Consider the following 18,831-nt stretch of genomic DNA (forward strand, 5'->3'; position numbering starts at 1 on the left):
AAGCATTAAGAAGCATTAATAGTATGTAAGATCATCTATAATCCTTAATTCAATAAATAACTGTGTTCATTACTTTTTATCTGTAACAGAGAAACATAAATCCAGGGCTTACTTTCATTTCAGTTATTTTGGTCGATGTGGACGTTAAATAAAAACATTTTTATTTCTTCCCTTTGTAGAATGTCTGCTCCAGCAGACTGCTGAGACCTATTCTTGCAAAACTCTGACGTCTGTTCTTGAAAACTGCTTATGTCTGTTCTTTCAAACTTCTGCCCACTGTTCTTGCAACTTCTGACGTCTGTTCTTTCAAACTTCTGACGACTGTTCTAGTAATTTCTGACGTCTGCTCTTGCAACTTCTGACGTCTGCTCTGCAGTCTTCTAATGTCTGTTTTTGGAATCTCCTGTCTGTTCTTGCAACCTTCTAACGTCTATTCTTGCAAACTTCTGATCTCTCCTTGCAAACTTCTGATATCTGTTCTTGCAGTCTTCTAATATCTGTTCTAACAATCTCATGTCTGTTCTTGGAATATCCTGTCTGTTCTTGCAAACTTCTAACGTTTGTTCTTGCAATCTTTTGCCATTTGTTCTTTCAAACTGCTGATGCCGGTTCTTACGAAAGACTTCTTATCTTTCCTTTGTTTAATACCAGCCACTTCAAAAAGAGGACTTTAACCTGTCGGGTGACTTGGAAACGAAATCCCATTGGCTAGTGACATGAAACTTGCAGTTATCAATCAACATTTTACAGACAAATATATTACAGCATTCCAAGAGGTTTCAAATTCATTTAAACCACCAAATTAACGAATTACATTTACTTTTAAATATATACTTTCTAAATATCTGTCCAGATATCCAGCGTAAATAACTACAGACCTAAATAATGGGTATCGTAAGAAGTGGTATTACACGCTTCTCACGTGCTTACGGGACAAAGTCCTTGAAAGTAACAATAGATGAAATTTTCATGCTGATCTTATCAGGTGGGTAGAATGGTAGAGTCTGTTTGACACCGGCACCTACGGCGAAAGGTTAAGAAGTGGACAGGTAAGCTGACATATACCGTTTTGCATTTTATTTACAGGGACGTGAACTTCAATTCATATTATTCATCAACTTTTTGCTTAAATCTCTTGTTATTCAAAGTTTGAAGTAGAAGCCACATGTTTGGTGATCTCTACTATCGGTGAAAAATTAGCTTTTCATGAGAAAAATAATGGATATCAATAGAAAAAATATCATCTTTAGAACATCTCTCAGACAATAAGAACATAAGTTGTAATTTCTTCACATAAACACAAGTAATTAGCCTATTAAAGTGTAAAGATATATATATATATATATATATATATATATATATAAATAATATATACATATATATATATTATATATACATATATAAATATATATATATATATATATATATATAAACATATATACATATATATATACATATATATATACATATATATACATATATATCCATATATATAATATAAATTATATATATATATATATATATATATATATATATACATATATATATACATATATATATTCATACATGTGTGTAATACGTATACATACTTATATATGTACCTATGTATAGTTAGTAGGTCTGGCGTACCTGCGGTTACAGCCAAGGTAGCTATTCTAAGGGAAATATGTAGCTCTAGAAGCAGGAGAACAATGTTAGGGAATTAAAGATAAGAAAATAATTTATGGGAAGCATTTTTGATCAAAACCTATATTTGAAGAGAAAATGAAATCAGGAAGGATATTTAGTCCTAAAGCATAGAAGTTCAAATGTACTTAAAGATGTATATTAAGCAAGATATGATTTACTGGTTAAAATAAGGATAAGGAAGTCAAAGACAATGTGAGTCACCAAAGGAAAGGTTGTACTGAAATTCAGGAGTAAATATGAGTAATTTAGTAGCAGAAAAGAAAAAAAACTGAATTACAGTAGATGATGATGCTTAACGAATAAATGTATATATGAATAAAAGATACAAATAAAGACATATTTTGGAATGTGAAATGGAAAGGATAGTAAAAAGCACAATCTAAAAGATGACAAAATTTTACTAAAAGTTTTAGCAAATTTTAAAACACTTGTGAAATCTAAAATTCACGAAGGGCAAATACAAAGTCGAAGAATCTATAGGTGCCAGAAGAAAGAATTGGTGAATTCAGTAGCAAAGTGGAGATAAGGAAACCAAAGGGTTAGTTTGGGAAATATATCTATCTGAAGGAGGTGAAGATTATAAAGAGCAGGATAGGAATATTTCTGCCTCTGTTTAATTTAAGCAGAAAGGTGACGAATGTGAGGGTAAGCTTTAGGTTTAACTGTAACTTATAGCTGGAAACACGTAAGGAAGGGACTTTCTATAAGGAAGTAAGGACGATAACATAAAAAATACAATCTACAAGGGTTGATGAGGTGTTAAAACATACGATCCTTCATATTCTGAAGTCATACACTATTGAAAAAAATGTAATTTTAATTGGAAATTCTCCGTAAAAATATACTGTTTTCAAGCGTATTTCAGTAAAATACTTGCGACCGTAATTTTACCTTACTTTTTTATTATCTTTTACGGATTGGTGACCGTAATACTCACTCTTTTATGTCTATATAACCGTTTTTAAAACGGTAAAATTACTGGAAAAAATGTTGCCAAACATCTACCGTTTTTAATGCAAATTTTCAAGTATATAGGGACGCAAACACGATGTATTCAGAAATCCACAAACTAAGAGCGATTACCTTCCAGAGCTGATCAAACTGGTTGACCCTCAAGAATACGACTTCTCCATATTGTCTGTTGTATCCTAAGGTCAACTTAAAAGTTAGATCCGAGTCTTTAACTAAAAGCAAAGACTTCAATTCAATACTATGAAGAAAGATGTGCCATGAATCTTGATGGATATAAGAACAGTACCGCCAAAAACTAGAGTAGAAAACGCGATAATAAATCTCAGAAAAAAAAAAAAACTTATTTTCAAGACTGCAAAGGCAACTAAAACTCATGGTGCTATCCTATTATGATGGTTCAGCCATGTGGAAAGGCTGGAAGAGAACCTTTTGGTAAACTTCGTTAACAATTCGAAAGTGATTGGAGGCTGGGGGAGAGGAAACGCCATATACATGATGAACAGAGTTGAGCAGGTATTAGAAATATGTTTAATTTCCAGGATGTGGGACAGTTAATAGCAGGGTTCATCAAACTGTCCAAGAGCAGGCTTTATACTTTGGATTTAGATATCTACTAATTTTCACCATGACATAATTTTAATCACTTCATCACATTTTTCGATTTTTTCCTGAAGCTGCTTCAAGTCTAAATGGGAATTATAGTTGTAATTTTATGACTGAAGTAGGAAGAGGGTTTTGCCAATTATTTCATTTTTATTTTTAGAAGTGGGTACCTAACAATACCTTCCTTTCCTCCGGCAGGTGACCTTAACAAAATGAGCTACCTTAAGTAGATGAACCTCAGTTTGCAATTCGACAACGAGGATGTACTTCGTCAAACAGAACAGCATCATCTCCAAATCCTTTTAAAGGGATAAGCTATCCAGCCATGGAATATCTTAACATGGACTTGATCAAGGTGAGTGCTTTCTTTGGTATAATACATTTTTATAGAAATAAGTTTTTAAAAATAGACTTCGTACGGTTTTGAGCTATTGGTGTTTAGTATGGAGCCGGTCTTTGTCTAGAAATGGGAAGCCGGCGCGATGACTTAGCAATCAAGATTAGATAAGAGATTGATAAGTTTCTACAATTTTGTGAGTTTATCCGTCGTCACTATATCTGCAAAATATAACTCAAATAGTGTCATAAGAGAAAATTAATCTTATTCACTGAAAGTTTATAAAAAAATAGCACCTCGTTATATGAAAAGCCCATATAAGAAAGGACATCAAGCTTACTCGCTTACTTTGCATTTAACACTTACAAATACTAAAAAAAAATCAATAACTTCGATCTGAATTTATTACCATTTCTTTGGGCATCTTTTTCTGGTTGTCTCATCATAAATGTATGTTTTATCTATTGTTATAATTAAACCACATTACGTTACCTTATTTTCCAATTATATTTTCCCAGGCAATAGATGAAAAATAAAATCATTAGTTAATTTCTCATCATTATCGGCAAGAGTAACAGACTACTTATCTTTAGCCCAATTCAAAAGTCCCACATGGCCTGCCCATTGTGGTAGTTTTATAGCTGATAAACGTTATCAAGTGACCTTTGATAAATATGAATTATGCTCTGAAGTTTAGATCGGAGTTCAAAGTTACGGTTACTAAAGATAAGATTAAATCCATCCACAATATAATTTTCAAGACAGAAAACTGTATTTTCAATCCATACTAGTCAAGTCACAGAATAGTAATGCATTGTATCATACATAACAATTTCTATTTCCAAATTTGCTCTGTAGTTTGAACATTCCAAAATATCACAAAGCCCTTATCTTATAAACATACCATCACATTGTAAACGAATGTATACCCCTCTTTGTAATAGCTAGCATTGAATAATTATTAGGAAACTCTACCAATTTTATGAAAAGTTCTCCCTATATATTACAATAAAAAACACCCAAAATAACAAAATCTTCCGACCCCTTTTTTCAGAAAAGACGAGAACAACTAAACACAAACAGAAGGATGAAGAATTTGAACTCAGCAATGAAGATTATAAATTGAAAAAGAGAACTCTGGTATGGATCGACGGAAGTACGGAATTAGAAAAATATATACCGGGGAGGTCATTCAGTACCAAGAAAAAGGACAAAACGTAGGTGCACATAAAATTATCCTGGAGTTCGTCTTGAGTACCAGGAGAGTTATGGTCAAGAATAAGTTACACGAGCATTGTCAACTACTGATAAAAATCATTTCACAATGGCTCTCAAATATCAGAGAATATCCTTACGCCATCACTGTCAGCTGTTGATAAGAATCTACTTTTATTTTGTAAAAGGACTACTGGCAAGAATCATTTCACAATAGTTCTCAAATGTCAGAGAATATCCTTGCGACATCACTGTCAGCTGTTGATAAGAATCTGCTATCATTTGTAAAAGAATTACTGATAAGAATCATTTCACAACGGTTATTATCGGAAAATATCCCTACGCCATAATTGTCAGCTATTGATAAGAATCTACTATTTCTGCAAAGGGACTACTGATAAGTATCAATCTCCAATTATTACCCCATATCGTTAAGAATCCTATTGATATATACAACCACTTGATACATACAATCATGATACATTTATACCATTTACTTTGCTACAATCAACTTTTTTCATGTTAAATCACCTTATCATGATACATCTATTTCAATCACTTTAATGCAATTCCTTCTTTCATATTCAATCACTTCATCTTAACATATTTATATCACTCACTTTATTTCAACACTTTCTTTTCCTATTCAATCGCTTTAATGCAATCGCTTCATCATAACATTTATATCATTCACTTTATTTCAACACTTTCTTTTCTTATTCAATCACTTAAATGCAATTCCTTCTTTCATATTCAATCACTTAAATGCAATTCCTTCTTTTATATTCAATCACTTCATCTTAACATATTTATATGATTCACTTTATTTCAACACTTTTTCTTATTCAATCACTTTAATGCAATTCCTTCTTTCATATTCAATCACTTCATCATAACATACTCATATCATTCACTTTATTTCAACACTTTTTCCTGTTCAGTCACTTGTCATGATACATTTATACCATTCACTTTATTGTAGCCCATTCTTTTCATATTCAAACAATTTATATCATATTCATCTCATGTATTCTATTTCAATATTGTTCCATGTTCAATCACATTATCATGATACTTTTATATAATTCCTTTTAATACAATATCTTCTTACATATCAAAACACTTTAGAATTATAAATTCATATCATCTGCTTTATTCTAATACATTCTTTCATGTTAAAGCATTTTATCATCATATAATCAAATCATTCACTTTATCTTAATACATTTTTCCTAGTTCAACCACTTTATCATGATACATTTACATTATTCACTTCGTTGCAATACATTCTTCAATCACTTTCATCATCATCACCATCATCATCATCTCCTCCTACGCCTATTGACGCAAAGGGCCTCAGTAAAATTTCGCCAGTCATCTCTATCTTCAGCTTTTAAATCAATACTTCTCCATTCGTCATCTCCTTCTTCACGCTTGATAGTCTTCAGCCATGTAGATCTGGGTCTTCCAACTCTTCTAGTGCCTTGTGAAGCCCAGTTGAAAATTTTATTCATTCACTTTATTACAATATTTTCTTTCATATTCACTTTATTTCAATTGTTCTTTTTTATATAACCGCTTTATAACTATGAATCTATATCAATCACTTTATAATATATCACTTTGTCCAGAAACATTAATCTCATTTACTTTATTTCAATACCATTTTTACATTGTCACTATTTCAATACCTACTTTCATATTCATTCACTTAAATCATGATACATTTAAAATATTCCCTCCATTTCCCTCTAAGCTTTATAATCGATTATTTCTACATATTCTGATTTACTCTCTCTTATAAAACTCAGTTTACTTCAACAGGTACTTTCCAGTTTAAATACTTTCATACTTGATCACTTACATTTAAGAAATTGCTCTTAAGTCTACGAACGATTTGTAGTTAGCAAAGACTAATGTTAGTCATCTCTACCACATCAGATACCTTCTTGTTCTGAAACCTTTGGGAAATAATTTATAGCTTACGTCTTTAGTTATAACAATTATTGTTTTCTTAACTATAAATCTCCTATCATTTTCGTATTGCCTATTTATCTCTGCTCCTTATCAATTTACTCTTGCAATTTCTATATACTTTATTATACGGTCTTATGTTTATTACTTAAGATTAATAATTATCAATTCCATTATGTTTTCCTACTGATTGAGGAAAACATAAAATAATCCTATTTAGCTCGTCATACCCATCTATATTAAGATCAGTTTTGCTTTCGTTTTATATTGAATTATTTCATTTTTAATCGATTTTTAGTTATTATGACTCCTTATTCCGGTATAATAATCATTATTCTCTCATTACTTCATTCTTACCGATCTAACTGTATGTATTTCTCTCTTATATAGGCTTATATTTATTACTTAAGATTAATAATTATCAATTTAATTATGTTTTCCTATTGACTGAGGAAAACATAAAATAATCCTATTCAACTTATCATACCCATCTATGTTCTGATCACGGTTTTGCTTTCGTTTTATATGGAATTATTTCATTTTTAATCGATTTTTAGTTATTATGACTCATTATTCCCGAATAATAATCATTATTTTTTCATTACTTCATATTACCGATCTTACTATATCTATTTTCTCTCTTATGTAGGCGTCGGTTTTACTTCTGAAGATTAAGAATTATCGCTTTTACAATGTTTCTTGCTTGAGATAACGTCATCTCTACCACACCAGATACCTTCTTACTCTGAAGCCTTTGAAATAAAATTTTTAGCTTACGTCTTTAGTTATAACAATTATTGTTTTCCTAACTATAAATTTCCTATCTTTTTATTATTTCCTATTCATCTCTGTTCCTTCTACTTAAAAAAATATCAATTTACTCATACAATTTCTATATACTTTATTATGCGATCTTATATTTATTGCTTAATAATAATTATTAATTCCATTATGTTTTCCTACTGATTGAGAAAAACATAAAATAATCCTGTTTATTTCATCATACCCATCTATGTTCTGATCACGGTTTTGCTTTCGTTTTATATGGAATTATTTCATTTTCAATCGATTTTTAGTTATTATGACTCCTTATTCCGGTATAATAATCATTATTCTCTCATTACTTCACTCTTACCGATCTCACTGTATGTATTTCTCTCTTATATAGGCTTATATTTATTACTTACGATTAATATTTATCAATTTAATTATGTTTTCCTACTGATTGAGGAAAACATAAAATAATCCTATTCAACTCGTCATACCCATCTATATTAAGATCACGGTTTTGCTTTCGTTTTATATTGAATATTTTCATTTTTAATCGATTCTTAGTTATTATGCCTCATTATTTATGTATAATCATAATCATTATTCTTCTATTACTTCACTCTTACCGGTCTTACTAAATCAATTTAATCCTCTTATATAGGCTTATGTTTATTAATTAAGATTAATAATTATCAATTTCATTATGTTTTCCTATTGATTGAGGGAAATATAAAATAATCCTATTTAGTTCATCATAGCCATCTATATTCTGATCACGGTTTTGCTTTCGTTTTATACTAAAATATTTCATTTTTAATCGATTCTTAGTTATTATGACTCATTATTCCCGAATAATAATCATTATTTTTTCATTACTTCATATTACCGATCTTACTATATCTATTTTCTCTCTTATGTAGGCGTCGGTTTTACTTCTGAAGATTAAGAATTATCGCTTTTACAATGTTTCTTGCTTGAGATAACGTCATCTCTACCACACCAGATACCTTCTTACTCTGAAGCCTTTGGAATATAATTTCTAGCTTACGTCTTTAGTTATAACAATTAATGTTTTCCTAACTATAAATTTCCTATCTTTTTATTATTTCCTATTCATCTCTGTTCCTTCTACTTAAAAAAATATCAATTTACTCATACAATTTCTATATACTTTATTATGCGATCTTATATTTATTGCTTAATAATAATTATTAATTCCATTATGTTTTCCTACTGATTGAGAAAAACATAAAATAATCCTGTTTATTTCATCATACCCATCTATGTTAAGATCACGGTTTTGCTTTCGTTTTATATTGAATTATTTCATTTTTAGTCGATTCTTAGTTATTATGCCTCATTATTTATGTATAATCATAATCATTATTCTTCTATTACTTCACTCTTACCGGTCTTACTAAATCAATTTATTCTTTTATATAGGCTTATGTTTATTACTAAAGATTAATATCAATTCCATTATGTTTTCCTATTGATTGAGGGAAATATAAAATAATCCTATTTAGTTCATCATAGCCATCTATATTCTGACCACGGTTTTGCTTTCGTTATATATCAAATTTTTATTTCGTTTTTAATCGATTTTTAGTTACTCTGACTCATTATTCCCGAATAATAATCATTATTTTTTTCATTACTTCATAATACCGATCTTACTATATCTATTTTCTCTCTTATGTAGGCTTCGGTTTTACTTCTTAAGGTTAAGAATCATCGCTTTTACAATGTTTCTTGCTTGAGATAACGTCATCTCTACCACACCAGATACCTTCTTACTCTGAAGCCTTTGGAATATAATTTTTAGCTTACTTCTTTATTTATAACAATTATTGTTTTCTTAGCTATAATTTTCCTATCTTTTTATTATTTCCTATTCATCTCTGTTCCTTCTACTTAAAAAAAATATCAATTTACTCATACAATTTCTATATACTTTATTATGCGATCTTATATTTATTGCTTAATAATAATTATTAATTCCATTATGTTTTCCTACTGATTGAGAAAAACATAAAATAATCCTGTTTATTTCGTCATACCCATCAATATTAAGATCACGGTTTTGCTTTCGTTTTATATTGAATTATTTCATTTTCAATCGATTTTTAGTTATTGACTCATTATTCCGGTATAATAATCATTATTCTCTCATTACTTCACTCTTACCGATCTCACTGTATGTATTTTCTCTCTTATATAGGCTTATATTTATTACTTAAGATTAATATTTATCAATTTAATTATGTTTTCCTACTGATTGAGGAAAACATAAAATAATCCTATTCAACTCGTCATACCCATCTATATTAAGATCACGGTTTTGCTTTCGTTTTATAAGGAATTATTTTATTTTTTATCGATTTTTAGTTATTATGACTCATTTTTCACGTATAATCATAATCATTCTTTTATTACTTCACGCTTACCGATCTTACTATATCTATTTTCTCCCTTACATAGGCTTCTGTTTATTACTAACGATTAATATCAATTCCATTATGTTTTCCTATTGATTGAGGGAAATATAAAATAATCCTATTTAGTTCATCATAGCCATCTATATTCTGGCAACGGTTTTGCTTTCGTTATATATCAAACCTTTATTTTGTTTTTAATCGATTTTTAGTTACTCTGACTCATTATTCCCGAATAATAATCATTATTTTTTCATTACTTCATATTACCGATCTTACTATATCTATTTTCTCTCTTATGTAGGCTTCGGTTTTACTTCTGAAGATTAAGAATTATCGCTTTTACAATGTTTCTTGCTTGAGATAATGTCATCTCTACCACACCAGATACCTTCTTACTCTGAAGCCTTTGGAATATAATTTTTAGCTTACTTCTTTAGTTATAACAATTATTGTTTTCTTAGCTATAATTTTCCTATCTTTTTATTATTTCCTATTCATCTCTGTTCCTTCTACTTAAAAAAATATCAATTTACTCATACAATTTCTATATACTTTATTATGCGATCTTATATTTATTGCTTAATAATAATTATTAATTCCATTATGTTTTCCTACTGATTGAGAAAAACATAAAATAATCCTGTTTATTTCATCATACCCATCGATGTTCTGATCACGGTTTTGCTTTCGTTTTATATTGAATTATTTCATTTTCAATCGATTTTTAGTTATTATGACTCCTTATTCCGCTATAATAATCATTATTCTCTCATTACTTCACTCTTACCGATCTCACTGTATGTATTTCTCTCTTATATAAGCTTATATTTATTACTTACGATTAATATTTATCAATTTAATTATGTTTTCCTACTGCTTGAGGAAAACATAAAATAATCCTATTCAACTCGTCATACCCATCTATATTAAGATCACGGTTTTGCTTTCGTTTTATATTGAATTTTTTCATTTTTAATCGATTCTTAGTTATTATGCCTCATTATTTATGTATAATCATAATCATTATTCTTCTATTACTTCACTCTTACCGGTCTTACTAAATCAATTTAATCCTCTTATATAGGCTTATGTTTATTAATTAAGATTAATAATTATCAATTTCATTATGTTTTCCTATTGATTGAGGGAAATATAAAATAATCCTATTTAGTTCATCATAGCCATCTATATTCTGATCACGGTTTTGCTTTCGTTTTATACTAAAATATTTAATTTTTAATCGATTCTTAGTTATTATGACTCATTATTCCCGAATAATAATCATTATTTTTTCATTACTTCATACTACCGATCTTACTATATCTATTTTCTCTCTTATGTAGGCTTCGGTTTTACTTCTGAAGATTAAGAATTATCGCTTTTACAATGTTTCTTGCTTGAGATAACGTCATCTCTACCACACCAGATACCTTCTTACTCTGAAGCCTTTGGAATATAATTTTTAGCTTACGTCTTTAGTTATAACAATTATTGTTTTCCTAACTATAAATTTCCTATCTTTTTATTATTTCCTATTCATCTCTGTTCCTTCTACTTAAAAAAATATCAATTTACTCATACAATTTCTATATACTTTATTATGCGATCTTATATTTATTGCTTAATAATAATTATTAATTCCATTGTTTTCCTACTGATTGAGAAAAACATAAAATAATCCTGTTTATTTCATCATACCCATCGATGTTCTGATCACGGTTTTTCTTTCGTTTTATATTGAATTATTTCATTTTTAGTCGATTCTTAGTTATTATGCCTCATTATTTATGTATAATCATAATCATTATTCTTCTATTACCTCATTCTTACCGGTCTTCCTAAATCAATTTATTCTTTTATATAGGCTTATGTTTATTAATTAAGATTAATAATTATCAATTTCATTGTTTTTCTATTGACTGAGGAAAACATAAAATAATCCTATTCATTTCGTCGTACCCATCTATATTCTGATGACGGTTTTGCTTTCGTTTTATATTGAATTATTTCATTTTTAATTGATTCTCAGTTATTATGACTCATTATTCCCGTATAATAATCATTATTCTTTCATTACTTTACAATTACTGATCTTACTATATCTTTTTATTTCTTATGTAGGCTTCTGTCTTGAGCCCTGTCCACACGATCGACCATGCCCGACGGGCAAACAGTGATACCAGGCCACGATAGTTAGTGAAAATGAGGGTTGACGACGTCAGAAGCGGGAAAACTAAAGGCAGGGATCTGGCAACACTGTATGATGCCAGATCCCTGTCTAGGGTTTTTCCCGCTTCTGATGTCATCAACCCATATTTTCACTAATTACTGTGGTCTGGTATCACTGTTTGCCCGTCGGGCATGGTCGATCGTGTGAACAGGGCTTAACTATATGTATTATCTTTCTTATAAAGGTTTCTGTGTATTGCTTACGATTAATAATTATCGTTTTTATGATGTTTCTCTTTAGAGATAAGCATAAAATAATCTTATTAAATTCATCAAAACCATCTATGAGGATCAAGGTCTTGCTTTTGTTTTGTAATGTCATTTCATCTTTAATGGATTTCTAGTCATTATGACTATATCGTTCACGCATAATCATAATTATTATTTTCCGGATACAAATTTGTGTAGTGTCTAGTTCAGCGGTTACTTGCTCAACATCCTTAGATAAAAATTAATCTCATTACCGGAATAAATTTAATCAATAATTAAAAACGTGTTTATTCATGAAATCAATCATAACTTCATGTGAAATTGGTAGAGAACTTTTTAAAACTGCTAAGCTTGAGACATATTAGCATGTCTCAAACTTAATCAAGTTCTCACTACACGATACCCACACCAATTATCTACTGTATATCTTCATCTCACAATTACATTGTTATTGTTAATGTTCAGTACAAACTCTCATCTATTTAATCGCAACGCATTTTCATATAGGAATCATATAGGAAAGGTTATAAAATCAATGTAATTTTACCTGATTCGAGGTTGATTTCCACAGTCAAAACCTTAATGTATGTAAAGTGGCAATCAGGTTTGAATAACTATAGAATTTTGAGAATAAATCCTTAAAGTAAAAATAGTCAAGATGCCCTTTGGGTTCATAATAGAGGAGACTTATTTCTTAATTTCTAAGGAATCGTCCTTTGTTGCCATGAGGATAATTTAATCTAGACCTCATCTGGTCGCTCTCAACTCTGAAACTGAAGCACTGGGGAAAGGGGCCCCAGTCTAGCCTGAAGTCATCTCATGCTAAACCTCACCAGACCTCTCTTGGCTCTGAAGCCCTAGGGACTGGGGGTCTTATGGCATAAAGCAAACTCATGCTTTACACCCAACAAATCTCCCTGGACTCTGAATCTCTTAGAAATGAAGCCACCTTCTGGCTTGAGGCCAACTCATGCTACATCTCACCAGGTCTCTATTGGCTCTGAAGCATTGTGGATGGGGCCATGTCTGGTATATGAGGCTAACTTATGAACAACCCACCAGATCTCTCTTGGCTCTAAAGCCTTAAAGGGGGGGGGGGGGAGGGCGAGCATGTGGAAAACTAATGCTATACTCCACCAGGAATTTGTTTTGAAGCCCAAGAAAGTAGAGTCCCCACTGCCACGAGGCCAATTAATGCTACAACCCGCCAGGTCTCTCCTGGATATGAAACCCTGGGGAATGAGCCCAAGTCTGACTTAAGCCCAAATCATGCTACACCACACTAGGTGGCTCTCAAACCATAGGGAATAGGCCCATTCCTGGCTTGAAGCCCATTCACGCTACAGCTCCACTAAATCTCTCCTGGGTCTTGAAACCATGGGGAATGGGGCCCTGTGCTGAATAATATTCTTTGGACCACATGATCTAATTGATTAGAGACTTTAATATATAAAAATAGAATGTAGTCATTCTTCGAATGATGAATCATTCTCATGTGGGGAAATATAGCACCTAAAACTCATTCATATACCTCCAGTTCGAGTGTTACCTACTGGGATTCCGCAACTGAACCAGTTAAGCATCTTGCGTCACAAACTAAATGAAGTGGTTGCAATGTGATCAATATAAGCCGTCCCTAAAATATTCATCGCTATATCTGAATTGAATCTTAAAATGTTGAAATCAATTCATGTAACCAAACATTTGATTCTTATTTTGTCCCTAAATTTTATTACTTATTGAATAGTATTTACATCTTCCCATTGTATTTGACTCTTGCCGTAACCTGTTACATTTCTTTAAATCATAAATAAAACTATAATTTTCTTTTCCCAAAATATTATATATTAACAACAGTAACAGCTGTAACAGTATCAATAAGTGACAATTAAACTAAAAAGTAAATTATAAAATTGTTATCGTAAAATATAAATAATCTATGTTTTCTGTTAAGTATAATAAAACGAGGTTGAACAATATATTTCATATATCTACCGCTCAAAATAACCCAGAAATGTAGTAAATGTTTTTGAGTTGAAGTAAAATGTTATTACCCTTTCATTGTGATTCAAAATCATCTTATAAACTAAGCAAATAATATATCTTGTAACTAATTTTAAATAAAATGTTTTTTTTATTGATGATGAGATTTTTGTTTTGATACGACACCAGAATAAAAGAAATAAATGTATAAAAATGCATGTCTAAATGTTGTTTTAATTTCCTGATTTCAAAGTACAGATTATTTCCAGTATGTATACATGTAATTCTCTACACATAGATACATATATGCATATGTAAACATCATGTGTGTGTGTGTATATATATATATATATATATATATATATATATATATATATATATATATATATATATATACATATGCATATATATATATATATATATATATATATATATATATATATATATATATATGCATATGTAAACATCATGTGTGTGTGTATATATATATATATATATATATATATATATATATATATATATATATATATATATGGGTGTGTGTGTGTATAAGACCATGGTGAGGGGCAGATGAAGATGGTTTGGTCATGCTCTTCACACTCCCGAAAGAGAGATTAGTTCACCTAACGTTTAACTGAGATCCACAAGGCATTAGAAGAGTTGGAAGACCCAGGCCTACTTGGCTGAGGACTATGAAGCGTGAAGTATAAGATGAAGAATGGAGAAGTATTGATTTAAAAGCTCAAGATAGAGACGACTGGCGCAATCTAACCGAGGCCCTTTGCGTCAAAAGGCGTTGGAGATGATGATGATAATACATGTAATACTCTACGCATAGATACATATATGCATACGTAAAAACAGTATATATATATATATATATATATATATATATATATATATATATATATATATATATATATATATATATATACAAAACAACAAATGCAGTCATTTCTAGTTTACTGCAAGACAAAGGCTTAAGACATGTTCTTATTCATGTCTGGGGTTTGGCCATTTCATCAACATGCTGGACACTGCGGATTGGTGACGGTGGGAAACTTTAGTTTGATCGCTCACTGCAAACCAACCTAGTATGGGTGGCCCTAACTAAATTTAGTACAGCTTTGCTCATCATGGCGATACACAAACCCTTTCACCACGTTAAGGTATCCTAACCCGTATATATAATACGCCAAGATAATATTACAAATGCAATACTGAAAACCTGTCATTGTTTTTGGCTTTTGCATTAGTGATAAGCATAACAAACGGGTTATTCAACAAAAAAATATTGGCCCAAATACCATTTGAACATAAATGAAAGAGAAATACGTGTACATAGATTGATTCAAATGGAACTGCCCAGGAGGATTAATATTCCTATGGAACTGAAGTAACTAAAACATTGTTTGTCAGACACAGGGTTCCAATTTGCGTAGATTATCAGATTTCATGAATGATATAAAGGATTAATTTTCTATCAATTCAATAAAAATACAGAAGAGAAAGAATATATCATCAAAGCGACTGGAAATCAAGCAGGTAACGCTTGTGTAAGATTTGAGACACTTACTTGAATTGTATTTTTCTTAAGGATGAGTATAGAGTCCTTTGAGGGATCTTCGCCACAACAATCTTTCAAAAATATCCAGCCACGGCTTTCCTATTGCAGAGGGGAAAAAAGACAAGGATTAATTGCAACACCTGTACAGTAAAATACAAAGAAACTCGGGGAGCTCAGTTTTCACTCAAAGATATAAAGCCAAAATTTTTTTTTAACTGTAACCGTATCAGAACAAAGATTTTGATAATTAAAACTGCATTTATTTTACTTATCAAGAGAAACAGACTAAGTAGCCTCGATATAAAAATAAATTAATACATGAAGTCTTTCTAGATGAACTAGGCAATCATAATCAAACAGTTCAATTGTCTTAATATGGATAGCAGTTATGGTATGCACAACAACTTCAAACTTCAAACTGATTTTTTTTCTTTGAATTCCAAGTTACATTACTTTACGCTCCCCTTTTTTTATTTGAAAGAAATAAAGCCATCTCGCTCTACGTAGAAGCTAAGGAGAAGCTGAATAGTACTTATCAACTTGAATTAATTCCTCCAATCTTATTACAAGCTCAATAAATAGCATTTTACACTGCAATTACTTATTTAAGTTATCACCAGTAGATAAAATATCCAAGTACCGGTCTTCCCTATTTTGATTCTTCATTTACTTATTAATATTATCAAAAGATAAAATATCAAGTACTAGTCTTTAATTTGATACCTTCCCTGGCAAAAAAATACAGATTTTCCTCAGCTTCCAGTAGAAAGAGACTTCTGATATATTTGAATAAAATTTGACTTACCGAACATGGATGCAACAGCTTTCAAGATGAAATCCCCGGGCCATTCCCTCCACGCTTCATGGCTCAACGCAACGAACAAACTAATTCTAAAAACCTATCCTAATCTATCCTAATTCATAATCCTGAACGACATATAAAGACCTAATTTGCATAACCTAACTTCATAACCTATCTAAATGTTACCTTACTCAACCCCTACCTTAACACAACAACCTAAGATAAATCTAAAGCAATAACACTGCCCCCCCCCCCCACAAAAAAAAAACCACCCCCACCTACACCCATCCCCTTCCCAGGGCCATCCCAACCCAAATCTTCCTAACTCAAACCACCCCGTTCCTAGACTGAATGCGCAAAACTTGAATTATTAACTGTATTTCACGCTTCGCATGTATATAACGGATTTTGAGCGAAGCGAAAAATGACAAATTCGAAGATAATTTGTATTTTTCCTAACCATACAAACCTTAGCTATTTATATTGGGTTTACCTTTTAGCGTAGCTGAAATGGCGAGCCATTAGAATTTAACGAGGGTGTATTACCCCCGCGCTAATTAACGGGGGGGGGGGGGGGGTAGGGGAGTGGTAGCTAGCTACCCCTCCCCCCCTCACACACCGATGAATGCTTCACTTTCACTTAGAGGTAGGACTTGTCTTGGGGGACAGGGTTGGCGGGCAAATATATGTAAATAGCTAAGGTTTGTATAGTTAAGAAAAATACAAATTATCTTCGAATTTGTCATTTGTTCCGTAACCGAAATACAAACCACGCTATTTACATTGGGTGACTTACCCCTTAGGAAGGGTGGAAAGTCCCCAGCCATACTGGCTTTGGCTTTACCCGGGGACTCAGAATCCGAGTGAGTCGCACTCGAGAAAAGGAGTCCCTGCACCTCACAAGTTCCTTGCTCCGCAAGGAACCGTATGACCTACATAAGCTTGTGTGTGAAGGAAGAAGTGTGACCCGTCCTAGGCAGTTGACCTGGAGTTCCAGAAGGAACTCTGAGTTGGGACGTTCCCAATACCACCTCTTCAGGGTATGGGGGACGCGACAGTATTGACTCAATACTCGGAACACAAGGAAGCATGGTTTACCTGCAGAGGTTCGAGGTCAGCTATGCAGAGACCAGGATGCTGCTTCCCAGTAGAGGGGATGATGAAAAAAGAAGTAAGGGCCAGACATACTTCTTTCGTTCATGCAGACTAAAACCTGATAACAATGCCCTCAACCTTCTGCTACCTGTCCAAAAAGGAGCCCGAGGTTAGACCAGCTGTTGTGTAGCCACCACAGAGCGATAAAAACGTATCGAAACTCCTGTGGGTCACGCCCTGCAGGAAGCGGGCTGCGAAGGTCATTAGACGCTTCCAGACTCCAGCTTGTAGCACCTGCGTCACAGAGTAGTATTACTCGAAGGCGAGGGACGTTGCGATGTATCCGACATCGTGCTGTAGGGCGACGTGACGGGGGAGGGTCTGGAGTCAGGTCGAGATGAATGTCCTTGAGTCCGAGCTGAAGAGGTATACTGGTGACTCTCCCCCGTGTCCTTCTTGTGCTCCCAAACCGGCTGCACGTGAGGACAAACTGCAGCTGTTCCTAAAGCTAACCTCTCGTTTCCTTTACTGGCAAGAAGGAGAAGGTTTTGGGACATCAGATACAGAATGGTGACTCGAAATCTTGAAGGAATTGGACCGAAGCGCCGGGACCCCAAGATTCTGAGTCTAGCCAACAACTCAGGAGCAAACCTGAATGTTGCCTTCCCCCATTCCTTAGAAAGGGCGGAGTCGTACGAGACCAAGAAGATTGCTTACACACTGGCCGCGGCCAGAGTGAGCAGGAGCCCCAAGACGGAATACAATCAGAGGCCTGACGTAAAGGGTCTTGAGAAGATCTCTTAAGGGACTAAAAAGTCCGAGCCATGCTCCATGTTGGAGGTCTCACTCCGACTATGGCAGGGACGTTCGCAGCTTCGCATGAGCGAGGAAAGGTCCAGCGGGAAGGAAAAAGTTATTCCTTTAAGCCTGAAGGTCAGGGAAAGGC

The 18,831-nt window shown here is 32.3% G+C and overlaps 1 long non-coding RNA gene across 1 annotated transcript; it reads left to right on the forward strand.

The window, feature by feature from the left end:
• Positions 1–988: 988 nt before the first annotated feature.
• LOC137631594 (uncharacterized) lies at positions 989–12,780 on the forward strand. Its single transcript, XR_011041913.1, has 3 exons — positions 989–1,049; positions 3,463–3,619; positions 4,656–12,780. It is a non-coding gene; the product is annotated as an uncharacterized lncRNA (long non-coding RNA).
• The last annotated feature ends 6,051 nt before the right edge of the window (positions 12,781–18,831 follow it).

The sequence above is a fragment of the Palaemon carinicauda genome, chromosome 40, assembly GCF_036898095.1.
Source record: "Palaemon carinicauda isolate YSFRI2023 chromosome 40, ASM3689809v2, whole genome shotgun sequence".
In the NCBI taxonomy this organism is placed as follows: Eukaryota; Metazoa; Arthropoda; class Malacostraca; order Decapoda; family Palaemonidae; genus Palaemon; species Palaemon carinicauda.